Source organism: Miscanthus floridulus, chromosome 9, assembly GCF_019320115.1.
Source record: "Miscanthus floridulus cultivar M001 chromosome 9, ASM1932011v1, whole genome shotgun sequence".
NCBI classification, from domain to species: domain Eukaryota; kingdom Viridiplantae; phylum Streptophyta; class Magnoliopsida; order Poales; family Poaceae; genus Miscanthus; species Miscanthus floridulus.
Window position 1 is genome coordinate 70,386,004 of NC_089588.1, and position 14,331 is coordinate 70,400,334.

A 14,331-nucleotide genomic window follows, 5' to 3' on the forward strand; every position below is an offset into this window, starting at 1 on the left:
AGAGAGTCTCACTCTCGCCGAAGCCATCGACCTCTCCATCTAGATGGCTAGCGTGGTCACCAAAGCCAAAACGTTGCCCCCCGACAACATGGAGATCCTAGAGCTAGAGCCTCCCCGTGCCTTCGCCAAGTCTAAGGAAATAAAGGAGGTCGACCTCGGCCTCAATGACCCCTCCAAGACCATGAAAATTGGGGCTCACCTTGACCCCAAATAGAAAAGCGTGCTCGTCTCCTTCCTACATGCCAACACTGATGTGTTTGCTTGGAAACCTATAGATATGCCGGGGGTACCATAGGAGAAGATTGAGAACTCCTTGAATGTCTCACCCAAGACCAAACCAATCAAGCAGAAACTCCGTTGATTTGTGCCAGACAAGGAGGCTATTAGGGTAGAAATAAAATAGCTCTTAGCTACCAGATTTATAAAAGAAGTGTATCATCCTTAGTGGTTAGCAAACCCTGTTCTCATTCGAAAAAAGAATAAATAATGGAGAATGCGTGTTGATTATACTGACCTTAACAAACACTGCCCTAAAGACCCCTTCAGCTTGCCTCGGATAGACGAGGTTGTAGACTCCACCGCCGGCTATGAACTGCTCTCCTTCCTTAACTGTTACTCTGGCTATCACCAGATCTCCCTCAAGGAAGAAGACCAGATCAAGATGACATTCATCATGCCCTTCGATGCATACTGCTACACTACCATGTCCTTCGGTCTCAAGAATGCTGGGGTGACCTATCAAAGGGCCATCCAGATGTGCCTCGATCAATAGATCGGCCGCAACGTCGAAGCTTACATTGATGATGTGGTCATCAAGTCCAAGACTACCAACAATCTTATTGCCCACCTCAAAGAAATGTTCGCCAACCTAAAAAAGTACCGATGGAAGTTGAACCCTTCAAAATGCATCTTTGGAGTTCCATCTGGTATACTGCTGGGCTACATCGTCAGTGCTCGTGGCATCGAACCCAACCCTGACAAGGTCTTCGCCATCACCAACATGAAATGGCCAACATGCATCAAGGATATATAGAAACTTACAGGTTGCATGGCTACTTTAAGTCGCTTCATATCGCGCCTCGGCGAAAAAGGACTACCGTTCTTCAAATTCCTCAAGGCCTCCAAGCGCTTTTCCTAGTCAGAAGAGGCAGATACAACTTTTGAGCAGCTCAAGGTGTTCCTAACAAAGCCTCTGATCATGATGGCACCACAGCCAGACGAAACTCTCCTAATCTACATCGCTGCTACTTCCTGTGTCATCAGCACTGCCATCGTGGTCGAACGTGAGGAGGCTAGGCACACCTATAATGCGCAATGTCTGGTATACTTCATCAGCAAGGTCCTTAACAAGCCCAAAACTCATTGTCCTCAGGTCCAAAAGCTGCTATACGCCATCTTGATTACATCGCGTAAGCTCCGCCACTACTTCGAATATTACAAGATCACCGTGGTTACCGAGTTCCCTCTAGGGGACATCTTCTGTAACAAAGAGGCCAACGGCCATATCATCAAGTGGGCTGTCGAGCTCGGCACTTACTCCATTAAATTCAGAAGCATGCCTACGATCAAGTCTTAGGCACTTGCTGATTTCATCGCTGAGTGGACCGAGATCCAAGAGCCCATTGCCGCCACCTACCCCGAGCACTGGTTGATGTACTTCGATGGCACCCTTAACATCAATGCTGCTAGTGCGGGCATTCTGTTCATTATGTCGACCAAGGATAAGCTCCGATACGTTCTCCGGATACACTTTCCGGCCTCCAACAACGCCACCGAATATGAAGCATGTCTCCACGGGCTTCGTATAGCCATTGAGCTCAGCGTCAAATGCCTCATGGTATATGGAGACTCCACGCTGGTCATCAACTAGCTTAACAAAGACTGGTCTTGCTCCAGCAAGAAGATGGATGCATATTGCGCCAAAATCAAGAAACTTGAAGGAAAATTCTATGGCATCGAGTACCACCACGTGGTACGTGACCAAAATTAGCTCACCGACCATTTATCCAAGTTGGGCTCTTCTCAAGCCATGATCCCACCAGGGGTCTTCGTTCAAAATCTCCTGTCACCATCCATTAACAAAGATAAGGAAGTTCAGGAAGTTCCCCCACCGAGCAGCTGGTACTATCGGTACCTTCGCCAGCCGCCAATTGGAGGGAACAATTCATCAAGTACCTCACCAGCGCTGAAGTACCCGCCTACAAAACTAAAACCGAACACCTAATTCATCGAAGCAAGCATTATGTGCTGGTAGATGGCAATTTGATGAGGAAAAGTACCAAGGAAGGGATACTATAGAAATGCATCACCCAAGAAGAGGGAGTGAAGCTACTTCTCAAAATTCACTCTGGTTCCTATGGCAACCATGCGGCCTCGAGAACACTGGTCGGCAAGGCCTTTCGAGCTGGTTTCTACTGGCCCACAGCCATCTCCGATGCAGAAGACCTCGTACGACATTGTGAAGGATGCCAATTTTTTGCCAAGCAAATACATGTGCCGACACAAGAGCTGCAAACCATCCCAGCTTCCTGGCCCTTCGCATGCTAGGGACTGGATATGATTGGGCTTTTCAAGCCAGCGCCAGGTGGCTTCTGGTACATATACATCGCCATTGATAAGTTCTCCAAGTGGATTGAGTATAAACCGCTCATCTCGGCTACTACAAAGAAAGCAGTCAAGCTCTTCGAAGATATCATCCACAGATTCGGTCTCCCGAACAGCATCATCACCGACCTTAGAACTACATTTACTGGCCATCACTTTTGGGACTTCTGCGAAGACCGTTGCATCTCCATCAAATACGTCTCCATTGCTCATCCTAGAGCCAACGGCTAGGTCGAATGGGCGAATGGCATGATCCTTGATGCCCTAAAAAAGAGACTATATCAGAAAGAAGAAAAGCACCTGGGCAGATGGCTCAAGGAGCTACCAGCTGTAGTCTAGGGACTGCATACTCAAGCTACTCGTAGCACCGGTGTGTCTCCATACTTCTTGGTCTATGGCTCAGAAGCCATACTACTAATGGATATTGCCTTCCGAGCACCTAGAGTGGAAAACTTTGATGAAGAGTAGGCTATAGCTATTCGGACAGAGGATGTCGATAGGGCCGAGGAAGAATGCCTAATCACCTACGTCCGCACAGCCAAATATCTGGAAGGCTTGTGGAGGTACTACAACTGCAACATCAAAGGTCATTCATTTGCTGTCGGTGACCTCGTTCTCCATAGAAAACAAAAAACTGAAGGGATGCACAAGCTTTCCACCCCTTGGGAAGGGCCTTACATCGTCAAAGAGGTCACCCGACTAGGGTCTTATCGCCTATGTGACTTAGATGGAATCGATGTTCCCAACTCATTGCACATCGAGCACCTTATACGTTTCTATACATGAAACACTCCAGATATGTACTCCCCACTTTATGTTGAATAAAGTTTTGGTCTCCATAACTTGTCTCCACTTTTTCTCCATTGTGGTTTAACCCCCACTTACGGTCGCCGAGCTCTATGCTACTCCATAATGAACTCCAATACGAAATAGCCATAACTGCGCCGACCACGTTTCTCCAAATCTCCAACGTTATCACCGAAGAGATTTCTCCAAATCGCCGAACGATTTCTCCAAATCGCCCACACATTTTGGCCAAAAATCGTCGAATAAGTTTTCACCAAAATCGCCGAGTACTTTTCTCCAAATCACCGAACACATTTTCTCCAAAGCGCTGAATACATTTCCTCCAACTCGCCAACGTATTTCGCCACACGTTCTCTCCAACTCGCTGAACACTTTACTCCAAATCTACAAGATGTTTCATCGATCAGCGAGCAGCGTATGTTTTGTTCTATTCTCTTAGGAGACAACCTAGTTTCTGATCTCTCCCTACATGTGCCACGAGCTCCGTGCTCTGCATTATGGGTGGTTGGCTGTGGTTCCTTTGGTCATGCTTGTTCCTCCTACACATCCCTGGGCTCTGCGCTCGATGTTATGGACTATGGGCTAGCCAAGGCCGAGAGCTCAGTACAGAACTAACGGCTCGGACGCCACTTATACTACATATATCTCCAAGTTATTTTGACAATCGCCAAGCAGCACATGTTTCGCTCTATTCTCTATGGAGAAGACCCAGTCTCCGATCTCTCCCTACACGTGCTATGGGCTCTGCACTCTACGTTATGGGTGGTCGGCTGTGGTTCCTTGGTCACGCCTGTTCCTCCTACACATGCACGGGCTCCACGCTCGATGTTATGGACTATGGGCTAGCTGAGGCCATAGGGGTCAGTAGCGAACTAACTACTCGGATTCTACTTATACTCTGTATAAATACATCATGGTCAACAATACGAGGATTTTTTCACCGAAAATACAAGCAAACTGCATACACATGCACCTTGTAACATTCCTCACATACATAATTGTTTTTTGCTCTTTCGTGCATTCTAACTACACTATCAAGATATTACAGATGACAATCTCTAAGCAGATCATCGAGCTTCGCCTTCACTAATGAGGACATTCCTAGCATTCACTCATCTTCAAATGAAACTCCACTTGATAAAGCTTGTCCAATTACAAGAAGTAAAGCTAAACAATTGGAGAAGGAAATTCATTCTCAGGTGAACGCTAACCTTATGTTTAATAATCAGTTTATGCTGAATGAGCCTATGCTTTTGAGTTCTTGTTCCAATGTCCTTAGGAATGATGGAGTGTATGAACCAGCATGGGATGAAGATGGATTCAAGCCTCTGGACATTTGAACCAAGAAGCCTATGGTGTGCAAGAATAAAATGGTGGTTCATCACCTTTACATGGAAATGCAACCAGAAGCTAGATGACTGATACATGGTACGAATTCCAAGCATCATCGCGGACAGAATACAAGGAGTTATACGGTGTTCTATATGTGGATGGAAGCGTCTTCAAGTCTACTTTCCAGCCCATCAAACGGCTCATTATTTGGACTTCCCAATAAAGAGTTATGCTCATTTTAGTAACTGCTATCAGAAGCTGAAAGACGCGCGAACCAGCCACGAAATCCACTGGTGCATGCGCATGCTGCCATTTACTCCAAGTTGAACGTCCCTATCCCTATATATATCTTGTACTAGACAATGAAAGGTCAGACCTTGATGAGCTGAATTCAGAATACACAAACTCGTGGAGTTTTGTTTATGCGTGAGTCTTGAGAGGCTTGCAAACTTGTTCTTTCGATTCCTGAGGGAGTTGTAGAACGCCGAACTGCGGTTCACCCAGTTCATGCCTTCACGTCTATAGGGCGTGATTGCGTGGGCTGTTTCGTCGGTACGTGGAAGGGTGATTGTCTCGGTAGTTCGTCGCGTGGATAGCCTCGTGGTGCACTGCCTCTTCACCAGGTCACGCAGCGCCAAGTTATCAAGTTCGCGGATCCTACGAGAAGATCGGGCCACAAAACTTGCTACACGCGTTGCATAGGCGTGTGCACATCATCTGGTACCAGAGCCTCTGTTTACTCGTTAGGATTGTTCTTGTTTTTGGTAGGATAGAGTTTATATACCTACTGTCCACTAATAGCCAAAAAAGAAAACCTACAGCCCAAATTCATACGTGCTACTAATTTTGTAGTTTGCTTTATCGAGTTTTAATCCTTTAAGATTTGTCTAGTTGCTGAATTTTTCTTTTCCACATCATTCTAGTTGTTATCATTGTTCTAATCATCAAATCGCTTGCTGCATGTACCCACCCATCCCACCCTTGTTCTGATCGTCATTGCTTGCTGCATATATATAAATCAAAAAAAAACCCACCCGTTCCACCCTTGTTTTCTACCCGCCACAAATTCCCCACGTGAGTTTCTTGTTTTTGTGCTGCGCCGTCCATCTTAGTTGATCCTTATGTGCCCCTTTAGTTGAAAGTTGTGCTGCGTTTCTCACAAAGGTTAAAAGAAAAGATGTATATGGGTCAAAAGAAGGACTGAAAACAACGAGTTCTTGTTCAAAAAAAAGGGAAAGAAAAGAAGTAAAAGAGAATTGTGTTCAGCACACCACAAAGGGGTTTGGGCAGCAACAAGTTTCGGTTGGTGCAATTGGTGTTCATCTATCCACTTCCTACATCTTGTTCCTTTCTTTGAGCATCTTTTCCTTTATATTCAGCAACTTAGACTTGAGTTCTTGGATTATTATTCGGTTTTGCATTACTACATTTTAGCGCATTCCATTTACATATTACCCCACCAAGCTCCACTTAAAAGCACCGTGAGCTGTTGCACCGTAGTCTCTTCACTCTTCCACTACAGATTGCAGCCCTGGTTCTTGCCCTTTCCAGGAAGAGAAAGAACTTGTTCAGCAAGTGGTGAGGGAGTGATTCCACATATATTCCACATATATATTGTCCTTTTTCCCCTCTACTAATATGGCAGGACGTGGAGATGGTGCCGCTGTTTCGGTGGAGGAATTCCAGGAGCTGTGTACACAAATGAATGATTTGATGCAACAACTACAAACTCTCCAATTGAACATGCCTCATAGAGAACCACCACCAAATGAGGATGATGACAATGAGGATAACGAGGCACCACGTCGTGCTGCTGGTCATGGACATGGACGTGGTGGGTTTGGCCATGGTTTTGGTCATGCTCGGCGCATTCTAGTTGGAGGAAGAGATTATGATGGTGATGATGATATGTTGTCCAACATGGATGATCATCGACATGGTGGTGGCCATCATGGTTATCGTGACCGCCATCATCGTCGTAATGATGATGGTTTAAGAAACATGAAAGTGTCTATTCCCCCTTTCAGCGGACAGGAGAATGCTGATGCTTATTTTGAATGGGAGACCAAGGTGGAACAAATATTTGATTTGTATGAATACTTTGCTGAAAAGAAGGCAAAGCTTGCAGCCATTGAGTTTAAAGGCTATGCCATAACTTGGTGGAATCAGGTCCGTACTGAATATCAGAGAGTTGGGCATGTTCATATAACTTGGGAAGACATGAAGAGAGAAATGCGACGTCGTTTTGTTCCAGCATATTACTCTCGTGATCTACATTTGAAGCTAAAACGTCTTGTGCAAGGTACTCATACTGTTGATGAATATTTTCAAGAATTGGAAATGTGTGTACTTCGTACAGGGATAACTGAAGATGAGGAATCCACAATGGCTCGGTTTCTAGTTGGCCTCAATAAACCCATTGCTGATAAAGTGGATATGACAACCTACACATGTCTCACCGAGTTGGTTCATTTTGCAAAGAGGGCTGAAAGGCAAATTGCTACGTCTTACAAATACAATGCTTCATGGCGTCATTCCCAACAGCAAGGGGATGTCACGCCTCAATTCCAACAGCAAGGAGCTGCAACGCCCAAATCCTCATCTCGTGGAGCAAATAGATATCTTCCAACTTCTTCCAAACAATTGGATGTGAAAGGTAAAGCTGTGAGTTCAAGTCAGCCCACTTCTTCTACTGCAGCCACCCAACGCAAGACAAGCAAGATTGAGTGTTTTAAGTGTGGTGGTCATGGGCATAAGCAAGCTGAATGTCCCAATCGTCGTACTATTATTGCACTTGCTGATGGTTCTTATGATTCCCAAAGTGAAGAGGAGGACGAGTTTAACAATGTATTTGCAGATCTTAATCTTAACACTTGTGAGTATTCAGCAGAGGATGGTACATTTGAGCTAGGTCTAAATTGTTTAGCCATTCAACCTATTCCAACTTTTGCTCACAATGACCTATTACAAGATGTTGTTTCTCCATCTTTCGACGAGATTACTAGTGATGATTTTGATGAGTTGCTTGCTGATTTTCCTGATTTGACACGTTCTATAATGAACACACCATCTCCTTCTTTGGTGGTGAGGCGAGTTCTTTCCACTCAATTTGTTGCTGTTGAACAAGGACAACACCATAATTTGTTTCAATCCAGATGCAAAGTGAAAGGACAAGTGTGCCGTTTCATCATAGATGGTGGGAGTTGCAATAATATTGTTAGTGCTTTGCTTGTTGAGAAGCTTGGCTTGCAGCCACGTCGCCATCCACATCCATACCATATGCAATGGTTGAATAATTCTGGGACAGTTAAGGTTTCAGCCATGATTTGTTTGTCATTTTCCATTGGTGATTATCATGGAGAGGTGGATTGTGATATTGTCCCCATGCAAGCATGCCATTTGCTGCTTGGTCGGCCCTGGCAATTTGATGTGGACTTGGTGCATTTTGGACGGTCTAACAAACACACTTTCATTCACAATGACAAGAAGGTGGTTCTTATTCCATTATCTCCAGAGGAGATACATGCTTCAGATATGGCTCGCAAGAAAAGAGAGGAATCTGACAAAAGAAAATTGAGTGAGATCCCCAACACAAGTAAGGGAGAGAGTTCTAACCCATCCAGCCACATAAAGACTCATGCCAATCCTAAACAGCCACACCACACTGAGTGTCTCTTTGTGAGCAAGAGTGATATGAGAGAAGTGAGAAACACCACAGCCCCATTCTTTGTGCTCTTGCACAAGGAGGTCTTACTTTCAACTAACGATTTACCTTCATCGCTGCCTAGTGTTGTTCTTGATCTCTTACAGGACTTCGAAGATGTTTTTCCCGATGAGATACCAGCTGGACTTCCTCCACTCCGTGGAATTGAGCATCAAATTGATTTGGTACCAGGTGCTTCTCTTCCAAATCGTCCAGCCTACCACACCAATCCCACAGAGACAAAGGAAATTCAGCGACAGGTAAAAGAGCTTTTGGACAAAGGGTATGTTCGTGAATCCTTATCACCATGTGCTGTTCCCGTTCTTTTAGTTCCAAAGAAAGATGGCTCTTGGCGCATGTGTGTTGATTGTCGTGCTATCAATGCTATAACTATTCGATATCGCCATCCCATTCCACGACTTGATGACATGTTAGATGAATTGAGTGGTTCCATCATTTTCACCAAGATTGATTTGCGTAGTGGCTATCATCAAATCCGCATGAAACTTGGTGATGAATGGAAAACAGCGTTTAAAACTAAAATTGGTCTCTATGAATGGCTTGTGATGCCATTTGGCTTGACAAATGCTCCTTCAACTTTTATGCGCTTAATGAACCATGTTTTACGAGCTTTCATTGGCAAGTTTGTAGTTGTTTATTTTGATGATATTCTGATCTATAGCAAATCATTTGATGAACATCTTGATCAATCCGTCAAGTACTTGCTGTTTTGAGGGAAGAGAAATTGTATGGCAACATTGCTAAGTGCACCTTTTGCACAGACCGTGTTGTTTTCCTTGGCTTTGTTGTTTCCGCAGATGGTATTCAGGTTGATGAAGAAAAGGTTAAAGCAATAAAGGATTGGCCTACACCTACAAATGTGAGTCAAGTTCGAAGTTTTCATGGTCTTGCAGGTTTTTACAGGCGTTTTGTTAAAGATTTCAGCACCATCGCTGCACCCCTCAACAATTTGACAAAGAAGGATGTTCCATTCAAGTGGGGTAATGAACAAGACCAAGCCTTCAATGAGCTGAAAACAAAGCTTTGTGAAGCACCGCTGCTACAACTTCCTGATTTTGGTAAGACATTTGAGATCGAATGTGATGCAAGTGGTATTGGCATAGGAGGTGTACTACTTCAAGAAGGTAAACCTGTTGCCTACTTTTTTGAAAAGTTGAATGGTCCGCATCTGAATTACTCTGTCTATGATAAAGAGCTTTATGCCTTAGTTCGAGTTTTGGAAGTTTGGCAACATTATTTGTTACCTAAAGAATTTGTCATCCATTCTGATCATGAAGCTTTGAAATATCTAAAAAGTCAAGGCAAACTGAACCGTAGACATGCTAAATGGATTGAATTCATTGAAACATTTCCCTATGTTGTAAAACATAAGCGTGGAAAAGATAACATTGTTGCCGATGCCTTATCACGGAGATGTGGTTTGGTTACACAATTAGATACAAAAGTGCTTGGTTTGGAATCCATTAAAACACTCTATGCAGCTGATTCTGATTTTAAAGAACCTTTTTCTCATTGCATTGCTGGAAAAGGCTAGGACAAGTATTATGTGCATGATGGTTTTTTATTTCGCACTAACAAACTATGCATTCCAGCCTGCTCGATTCGTCCGTTTCTTTTGCAGGAAGCACATGCTGGTGGCTTAGCTGGTCATTTTGGCATCAAAAAGACATTGGACATGCTCTCCGATCATTTCTTTTGGCCACATATGCGACGTGATGTCCAGCGACATGTTGCACGCTGCATAATCTGCTTGAAAGCTAAGTCCCGCCTTAATCCCCATGGTCTTTATACTCCATTACCAGTTCCGAATGTACCTTGGGAAGATATATCCATGGATTTTATTTTGGGGTTACCTCGGTCTCAGAGGGGGAGGGATTCTATCTTTGTTGTTGTTGACCGATTCTCTAAAATGGCACATTTTATTCCATGTCATAAGAACGACGATGCTTCACACATTGCTGATTTGTTTTTCAGGGAGATCGTTCGTTTACATGGAGTACCAAGGACTATTGTTTCAGATCGGGATACAAAATTTCTAAGCTATTTTTGGAAGACATTATGGGCTAAACTTGGTACAAAGTTGTTATTTTCCACCACTTGTCATCCGCAAACCGATGGGCAAACTGAAGTTGTCAACCGTACCTTGTCCACCATGTTGCGTGCTGTGTTGAAAAAGAATTTGAAGCAGTGGGAAGACTGCCTTCCACATGTTGAATTTGCTTATAACAGGGCAGTCCATTCCACAACAAACTTTTGTCCATTTGAAATTGTTTATGGGTTTAAACCGCATACTCCCATGGATCTTTTGCCTTTACCATTACAGGAACAAGTTAACTTGGATGCAGCAAAGAGATCAGATTTTCTCAAGAAGCTACATGATGAGACAAGAAGGAATATCGAGAAGAAATCAGCACAATATGCAAAGCAAGCGAACAAAGGTAAGAAGAAGGTTACATTCCAGCCCAGAGACCTCGTGTGGTTGCATCTACGCAAGGATCGATTTCCCCAACAGCGCAAGAGTAAGTTATCTCCTAGGGATGATGGTCCGTTCAAGGTTTTACACAAGATAAATGATAATGCTTACAAAATTGAGCTGCCACCTGAATATTCCAATGTGAGAACATTCAATTTCAAAGACTTGCTTCCATTTGTTGGTGAGCCTGAGTCGAGGACAACTCCTTCTCAAGAGGGGGAGGCTAATGAGGACATTCCTAGCATTCACTCATCTTCAAATGAAACTCCACTTGATAAAGCTGGTCCAATTACAAGAAGTAGAGCTAAACAATTGGAGAAGGAAATTCATTCTCAGGTGAACGCTAACCTTATGTTTAATAATCAGTTTATGTTGAATGAGCCTATGCTTTTGAGTTCTTGTTCCAATGTCCTTAGGAATGATGGAGTGTATGAACCAGCATGGGATGAAGATGGATTCAAGCCTCTGGACATTTGAACCAAGAAGCCTATGGTGTGCAAGAATAAAATGGTGGTTCATCACCTTTACATGGAAATGCAACCAGAAGCTAGATGACTGATACATGGTACGAATTCCAAGCATCACCGCGGACAGAATACAAGGAGTTAGACGGTGTTCTATATGTGGATGGAAGCGTCTTCAAGTCTACTTTCCAGCCCATCAAACGGCTCATTATTTGGACTTCCCAATAAAGAGTTATGCTCATTTTAGTAACTGCTATCAGAAGCTGAAAGACGCGCGAACCAGCCATGAAATCCACTGGTGCATGCGCATGCTGCCATTTACTCCAAGCTGAACGTCCCTATCCCTATATATATCTTGTACTAGACAATGAAAGGTCAGACCTTGATGAGCTGAATTCAGAATACACAAACTCGTGGAGTTTTGTTTATGCGTGAGTCTTGAGAGGCTTGCAAACTTGTTCTTTCGATTCCTGAGGGAGTTGTAGAACGCCGAACTGCGGTTCACCCAGTTCGTGCCTTCATGTCTATAGGGCGTGATTGCATGGGCTATTTCGTCGGTACGTGGAAGGGTGATTGTCTCGGTAGTTCGTCGCGTGGACAGCCTCGCGGTGCACTGCCTCTTCACCAGGTCATGCAGTGACAAGTTATCAAGTTCGCGGATCCTACGAGAAGATCGGGCCACAAAACTTGCTACACGCGTTGCATAGGCGTGTGCACATCATTCACCGTCTATCTCACCGAACAGGTCTATATCGCTGGCTAGCTTCTTCGTTGCGTCCACCACCTTATCCTCCAACTGCTAGGTCTCCGCATCGCTTAGCCCTTCGGTGAACCCGCCCCCTACCGACTGAAGGTGTAACACCCTAGGTGTTAGCCTTGCATAAATTGACTTGCATTACATGAGCATGAGCATCAAGCATTCATATTTAAGCTTTTACAATTAAAACATGTGATTGAAACATTTGCAACATTGCTTGTTATTTTGTGTTTCCCTGTATATATGCATATGATCATGAGTGAATACATGTAAGTGATGGATGTGAGTCACTAAAACATATTAGCTACACTTATGATGACTAGTGGAACAATGTTCATGAAGATCATTTTGACTAATCAAGTACTTAAGTGATGCTAGGTGTGTTTAACTGAGAAGCTCTATGTGTAACCAATGCATGAAATGATGTGTGACCTTACAAATAGCTTAGACATGTTTAAAATAGCATTATGAACAACTTTGGTATTCATGGTTAAGGGTAATTTGGTCACTAAGCCAAAGTTTAAGTGTATACCATCATTTGAATGTAGCATGTTTGACCAAGTTTGAATTATGTGCTAGAGACCTTGTATGGAGGTGGTCACTAAAGCAAAGTTGTAGTATTTGGCCAGAGGAACAACTTTTATTTTTGGGTTATAGACGGGTTTAGCTCCTAACATGCTTGAATTAAGCTCACAAGAATCATCAATTCCCTGTTTTCCACACTTACCAAATTTTTTCTAAGTCATAAACCCTGACAGTGCTGACAGGCGTCACTTTGAGGTGATATAACTCGAGTTTGGTTGAGAATTAGGGCATGATTTCTAAACAAGAATTTGAGATGGTACTTAGGGCTACGATTTTTGTTTTGGAGTCATTCATTGAATCGCTTTGGATCGGGAGTAATTTCTCCTTGAAATCGCTCTGTCACGCTTATATCGAGGCGTTGATGTCTGAAACTGCTCGTTCTTCGGTGGCCGACCGGCTTCAGAAGCTGGCTACCGCGTGGACGTGAGGATGGCCACACGTCACCGCCGTCCTGCCCAGGGCAGCTGTGTCAGGCCCAAGCGTGCCTTATCACCCCCAGTGCTCACCCGTGACGCCCACACTCCCATTTTGCCTTGCACTGCTTCCTCCTTCGCCATTCACAGTAGTGTAGCCTCGCCGCCGAGCACGACATCACCTCCGTCGTCGCCTCGCGTGCACTCCACCGCACCGCCACTGTCTCCATCTCGCCTAGAGCTGCGCCGCGTCCACCTCCACCGCCTCGACATATTGGCTGAGTCAATTGAGCTTCGGTGAGGGCGTATTGCCTTTTTCCCCTCTCGCTGGAACCTCGGCCGCCATGGCCGCCTCCACGGCAAGTTTGCCACCGCTAGGCTTGCATGCGCTTTTCTTTCGGTTGTTGGCGTTAGAGCTTGGTTAGGATGGGTATTAGCTTGTGTTATGATGTTACCTCCGTTAGTGGTCCTGCTGGCGCGGAACACGATGAATCACGCCGCCGCGTTCTGACCTCCATGCCACCGCGCCGTGGCCATGCTTCTTCGAAGCTTCTCAAGCCGCCTAGGTCGCCTAGATTGGTTCACATGGTCACCATGATGCTGTAGCGCGCCTTGCCTGGCTTCGCCGTAGCCAGTGATGACTAGCGCACCACTGAGCAGCGCCGCCATGCCACCATGGCCGGCGACGAGCATGCTCCGCCCACCTCCACTGCCACCGCCTAGGTCATTCGATGCGCGTTGCTCCGTAGATCACGTAGGTTCACTTGTCTCCGTCGGCGAGCTCACTGGCGACGAGCCATGGCTAGACCGCGTTGAAGCAGCGCCGCTGCCCTACTTCGGTTTCACTGACATGTGGGGTCACTGACCAGCGGGTCCCGCCTATCAGCGACAGAAGTGAAGTAGGCTAGTTCATTTGTTCCTGTTTTTGGATGCAACTTTGAAAGTTTATAAGTTGAGCTATAGAGATCCAAAATTTGTGAACCAAATTTTGTAGTGTTCCTTAGGAAGTGTAGTATTTATGAAAATATGATATTAGAATTTGTAGTAGAGTTTTTGGAGGAATTAAAATGAAACTTGAAATGTTTTTTTAATGTATGTAAACTTGTTTAGTTTATATCTAGAGTTCCTGTGCTCCAAAAATTATGAAATTTATGTGGTGAGCTGTTCTTGAC

The 14,331-nt window shown here is 44.6% G+C and overlaps 1 pseudogene; it reads left to right on the top strand.

Moving 5' to 3' along the window:
• Positions 1–6,381: 6,381 nt before the first annotated feature.
• On the top strand, positions 6,382–11,531 carry LOC136480059 (uncharacterized; annotated as a pseudogene).
• The last annotated feature ends 2,800 nt before the right edge of the window (positions 11,532–14,331 follow it).